Source organism: Apodemus sylvaticus, chromosome 1, assembly GCF_947179515.1.
Source record: "Apodemus sylvaticus chromosome 1, mApoSyl1.1, whole genome shotgun sequence".
Taxonomy (NCBI): Eukaryota; Metazoa; Chordata; class Mammalia; order Rodentia; family Muridae; genus Apodemus; species Apodemus sylvaticus.
The window spans coordinates 6,009,570-6,015,569 of NC_067472.1; the positions used below are offsets into that span (position 1 = coordinate 6,009,570).

Here is a 6,000-nt window from a genome sequence, read left to right on the forward strand (position 1 = left end):
GAAGGCTGAGGTCACTGCCAGGGTGTGTGGTGTGTGTGTGTGTATGTGTGTGTGTGTGAGACACCACACTTGCCATGTGCTGTCAGACTCAAAACTCACCTCTGGCTGTACCCAGCAGAGCCAGTGTATCTGCTAGGCTAATATACTCTTGAGTTTTAAAATGCTGCTAATCCTGGACCTGGGCTCATCTGCCTGGAGGAGGGACAAGTCACTTCCTCCTCTTCTTGTTCTTTTTTAAAGATGAGCTCACTTTTAAAAAAAAAATTAAACATTCTAAAGTGAACCCTCTAGCACATTCACCATGATGTGCTGCTGACTCGTCTATTTCATTCCAAAACATTTTCAAGGAACCCCTGAGCATGTGAGGCAGTCACTGCCCCTCCCACTCTTCCTCCCAGGCCCTGACAACTTGTCTGTCTACATTTTGTCTTCATGGATTTGAGCTGGGAGGATTTTCAGAAGAGTAAACACCTGCCAGTGTCTTATTCTTTGGCACGAAGAGAGAGACTCGTCAGATATTGACAAACAGATAGCCTTCAGAACAAAGTGAGCCCAAGTTCAGATTCCACATCCAACTATCCGTGATGTGTCAGCTGGCTTTCTTTCTAAGCCTCACTTTTCTACCAAGAATCTACTCCATAGGGTTTTACTGAAAGTTAAAATAAAAGCCCCCATAAAATTCCAAGCATGGTGCTTCCCCAATGACAGCAGCATTTTAATATTCCTAGTTCCAGAAAAATCTCAAATAGGGGATGACTATATGCGCTCAATCTGGTACCCAGAATGTCACACACAAATACTTTTTACAAGCTCAATTTTTAGCTTGTAAAGGCTTTATCCTACAAGTGAGTAAAGAATGGGTTTTAAAAATAAAATTGTAAATATTTTATATTTGAAAGCCTCAGACTGCCTATAGATCCAATACTACTGACAACCTGCTTGCCTTGTGAACCTGTAGAGGTAGGATGTCACCTCTCTGACACTACTTTTTAACCGTTACATAGAGAAGCCACCCACTTCAAAACATTATCTTGCTCAAATATGATATCTACTATGTGTTGGTACTGGATTCAGTTCTCTGCCCTTCTGTTGTACACCCTCCCAGAACCTGCCTCCTTACTGTGACGTAGCACTCAGATGCACAGAGGCACACTGATACTGTTAAAGGTGTTCTTGCCCTAAAGAACTAGCATATATACCTGGGCATATATTCCCAGCACTTGGACAGCTGAGGCAGGCAGATGGCCAACCCCGTCTGCCTAAGAAGCAGAGTGAAAGTCAACTTCAAAAACCAAAATAAAATTATAATATGGCTTGGCTGAAACTTCATTTGATCTGAACAGTATTTTTTTTTAATTAAATTGAATATGCTTCTCTGGGTTATATGAGCTGCAGTTTTTTCCTAGTGTCTCCAACACCAATATCCCATTACACACAGCTACTTCACCTGCCTACACTACCTGCTTTTCTCAAACCGCCTGCATTTGCAGCTATTGCTTAATTTAGGCCTTTGTGCCTTTCATTGGTAGACACCGGCACAGGAGTGATGCTCACAAGATTTTATACTGTTTCTTCCAAGGTGAATTCTAAAATTACCGGAAATAGCTACCATGTGCACGCAGAGGGTGGGTTCAGAATCTACTGCTTCTATCTCCAGTTTTTAAACCTAACCAATGCTTTATTTTATTTTAGACCCTGCCTCTTACAAGGCACCAATCAGCTGTAAGTAGGAAGTTTAGATTCAAGCCTGCCATTCAGACTAGACTGTCAAAGGGGAGGGGGAGGGGCGATACCACAGGCGGTATCAAAGCCCAGCCATGGAACCCGTTTTCAAGGCTCACACTCCCCAAACCCTTCAAGAGCATCTTAGATCCAACCGGTGCTTATAGTTCTGAAAAAAGACCCGGCTTCATTCGGCCTGTCTCTCCATCTCCTAACACTCATTCCTCAGTTCCTACCATCAGAGGGAGTCAAAACGCAGTGAAAAATCAGGGTTAAGCCCCCAGCCCACCCCAGGGAGCTAGCCGCCACGTGCTCAGGTCGCTAAAGGTCTCTGCTTCTATTCCACACCCAGAGAAGAGAAAGTCCCTCCCTGCGTCCTCTTCCTCCTTCCCCTCACCCCCCTGAGACAGAGGAGCCCTCCACTCCCAGGCAGAGGGAGCATGGCGCACACACGTGGGGGCACAGCGAGCTGTGGATTCCAAGCAGCTTCCTGAAGTGGGCAGGGAGGAGGGGTTCGGGATGCCTCTGTCACGCGCAGGAGCCCCGTCCCAGGATCACGCCCGGCTCCAGATCCCTTACCCGTGAAGGGCCGCACGCCTTGGAGCTTCCGAGTGGGGCTTTCTGGCTCCGGCTTCTTGCTGGCAGGAGAGCCCCGGTCTCCCTTCCTCACCCCGGGCTTCTCCGCGGGCAGGGTGGCTTCAGAGCGTCCATGCAGGCAGGCAGCCTGGTTATTGTCCCCACTTCTGCCCTACCCTGATCTGTCCCAGCCAGGCCATTGCCGGGCTTTCTGACATGCTGGTGCTGGGGACTTCACTTCCTGGTTTGGCTTTTTTTTTTTCCTCTTTCACAACTGAAAGTGGAAGCGCTTTTGACTAGGAGGAGACAGACATCCAAAGCCACCCTAGCCGGTTTTCAAAGCCTTTAACCTCAATCCCCAGGGCTTGAAACACAAGCCACCTTTGAATCTACACAGTCCACCTGCTCCCGCTGGCCCCAGTAGCTCTCCTCCCAGACGAAAATCCAAATGAAAACGAGCTGAGGTGCCCCTGGGTTCACTGCCAAAGAAACGGAGGTGACGTTGTTCCCCGCTGCGTTCGCAGGACAGGAAAGTCCAGCTAGAGGGACCTCCGCCCTTAGGTAGATGCGACGCGACAGTCCCTTGCTCGCTGTAGCTCCTTTCCCCAACCCCCAGACCTCCCGGGCTCAGAAAGCCAGGCACACCTCGCAGAAACAACAGAATAGATAAATAAGCCAGGAACCACTAGGGCAAGGAGCCATTCAGTTGACGTGGCTCCCTTTCCGCTGACACACCAACCGGCTCAGGCTCTTACCCCGCCAAGTTTAAGGATGAAATGTGTTCTGTGGCCCCTCTCACACCTCAGAATTACCCGGCTTCACAGTTGTCTTAACCCTTTGAGGTTCTGGTCTCCCAGGGACACAAGGCGGACCTCAGTCTCAGAATTGGAAGAGAGATGACAGATTCTGTTTCCTCCCTCTCCCCACTCCCTGCTGCAACCTCACAGACAGGCAGAATCAAGTAGCACTTTGTCAGCCTGGATCCCTCCAAGGATCGGCAGGAAGTTCAAGATGAAGCCTGGCTCATCACTAGGGTGCTATCTACCTTAGGACTCCTTCTTTCTGCAGAGAGAACCCCGTCCCTGCCCACCCCTGCTGTATAAAGACCAGGAGAAACAAAACAAACGGTGCCACATCTTAGAGACCTGCAGGTCTGTCCCCTTGGGAAGGACAGACTGGTGCCTCTAGCTTTTGTTTACTTTTAGAGTTCAGCTTTCCAGGAAGACTTTTCTCCCCCGACACCAGAGAAGGACCTTAGTTGGGGGGAGTGGATGCCACGCCTCAGTCTCCGGGATATCTACCCGTGGCTTCTAAGTCCTGTCTTATCCCATCTCCCATCGCAGGATTAGAGGATACCAACTAGTATTATTGTTATTTTTGATGTCATTGATCTCTGGAATTTAGTGTCTTTCTATTCAGTTCCACTACATGGTAACGACACTAAATATTTCCCACATGGGAGGATTCTGACTTCACCCAAGATTTCTGTACTGTGGAACAGACCATAGAGACAGACTAACTGATCTGTGTCAACTATAGCTATACCATATTCTAGCTCTAAAGCCAGGCCATGATTAACAACTCAGAGATGCATCAAAAAATGGAGGCTAGTACTACCTCCCTTGCGGGAGATGCTCCAAGTGCCGACACACGCCCTGCGTGTAGCATGCTTTCCAGACCCTAGTAGGGTCACAACCGAGAAGCCCTTCCTCCCCTCCCGGGGACACCAGCAATTATTAAGCAGCTCCTCTAAGAATTTCTGAATGGAGAATGAAGGAAACCTGCATCTTGCTCCATCTTTACCTTTTAAAAGGCTTTACGCCCTTTAAAAAGTGGGATTCACATCCTCTTCCAATTCTTTCTATTTTTCTCTTCTAAGACCCAAGTGGCTCAAATGTCTCCCTTTCAAATTGATGTTTTTCTTTGCCTCCTACACAAGTCAGAGGAGATTATCACTCCTGTTATGAAAGAGCTTTAGTCAGGTTGAAGATGAATATGCACCCACCTTCTCCCCCATATCTCTCTACTCCCACTAGCTCATAGGCCAGAGAAGGCAGCTCACCTCTTGAGAACAGTCACAGGCTGGGTTGAGGAATGGCTCCTCTTGGAGCTAGCTGCTGTAGTCACAGCGGCTGGGTTGAGGAATGTCTCCTCTTGCAGCTAGCTGTTGGTTCAGCACCACATTCAGGTGCCTCTGCCTGTCCACGCTCCAGGACTAGGCGCACCTGAAGCCACTGGATCTTGTTCTGAGTGTCCTGCCAGCGCCTCTGGAACCTTTGGACCTGTTGCGATAGAGGTGCAAAGGTAGAAGTTACCTGCTCAAACACTCAGTCACCTCTGACAGAAGTGGAGAATTTGGCAAAAGGTTAAACAAGAGATTGTTAGGCAATGGACTTGAGAGGGGAAAAAATGGAGCAATTGGCTGAGAAAGCTGCCATTGAACGGGGTGGAACTTAATAAAGGCCAGACTTCAGGGGAAGGGTAGGCACGCCTGTGGCTTTGGATAGGAGTCCCCCACCCCCCATCTTTGGGTCTGAGACAGGAAGGGGCTAGACTAGACAATAAGGCAGAGAAAGTGCATCTTCACTTCAGGAAGTGGGGAAGTCACTCACACCGGCTCAGGCTGTGGCTTTAAAGTCTGGACTGGGTAGAAGTTTGTGTTTAGAGATGAGCCTTCTAGGAAAGCCAGGATATTCCAGGATTCCAAAGCAAACAAACAAGCAGAGACAGCCTGAAGTTGGGAGTCAAAAGACAAGCTGAAGTGCCCAGAGAGTGCGGGGTCTGCCCTACTCGCCCCCAGTGAGACACCAGAGGCTGTTGCCTCATGCCTCAGCCTATCTTCTTCCTTCTATCCATGTGGAAGGTGCTCGCCACTACACTGTTACTAAATCGTTAAGACCACAAAGGTATCATCACTAATCAGGAGTATGAACAGAGAGATAAGAGGCTCTGTAGACCAGGCAAAACTTTTACAATGAACCCTTTCAAGAGGACACTAAAACCTTATAATCAGGTAGCAGACAGCCTAGGCCTGAGGTAGGGTCACAGATATCCATTTCTGCATTTGGTCCCTCTGATGCTGTCCCACTGGTCAATGTATAGCTAGCCACTGGTGAGTCTGGAAAGTTTGAGTACTTTCTATGTACCAAGCCTGTAGAAATGTATAGAAAGGCTTATTTCTTAATGTACCTGGTCAGGAGACCAATATCAAAGTTAGGCATTAGCACCACTTCCCCCTTGATTCTGTGTGGGGTTAGCAAGTTAATAGCTTGGGGGTCTTCCCTTGCTAAATTTTCATCCAGGTCTTAAGTGCTTGGAGCGCAAAGTGGACCTCAAAGCTCATCTCTTCCTAAAGACCTCCAGACTAAGTTTCCTTACTCCCAGAAAGAAAGGGGCACCTAAGAGGCTATGGAGAGCCCTGTGAGAACCTTGGGCATCAGTGCTACCAGGCTGGACCAGGGCCAAGGTATGCTGGTCAGCAAACTACTGACTGAACACCTCCTGACACCACATTCTCTAGAGAGTGAGATGCACCAAGCCATGGTTTCTAAACTTTAGAACATGTCACAATCCCCCAGAGGGAATGTTACAACACCATTATCTGGACCCGTACCTCAGTTTTTTGATTCAGTAAGCAGGAGCTGGAGCCTGAAAATCTGTCTTTATATCCATGTCAGGTGCTATGGGAGTGCTCCCTAGATT

General features: G+C 48.4%; 1 protein-coding gene across 1 annotated transcript in view; it reads right to left on the bottom strand.

The window, feature by feature from the left end:
* The window catches only part of Acsl5 (acyl-CoA synthetase long chain family member 5), a 44,863-nt gene extending 41,955 nt beyond the window's left edge, over positions 1-2,908 (bottom strand). Inside the window, exon 1 of the mRNA XM_052183524.1 lies at positions 2,302-2,908. The gene's annotated coding sequence lies outside the window, so the exon portion shown is untranslated. The remainder of the gene's footprint in view (positions 1-2,301) is intronic.
* Positions 2,909-6,000: the final 3,092 nt, after the last annotated feature.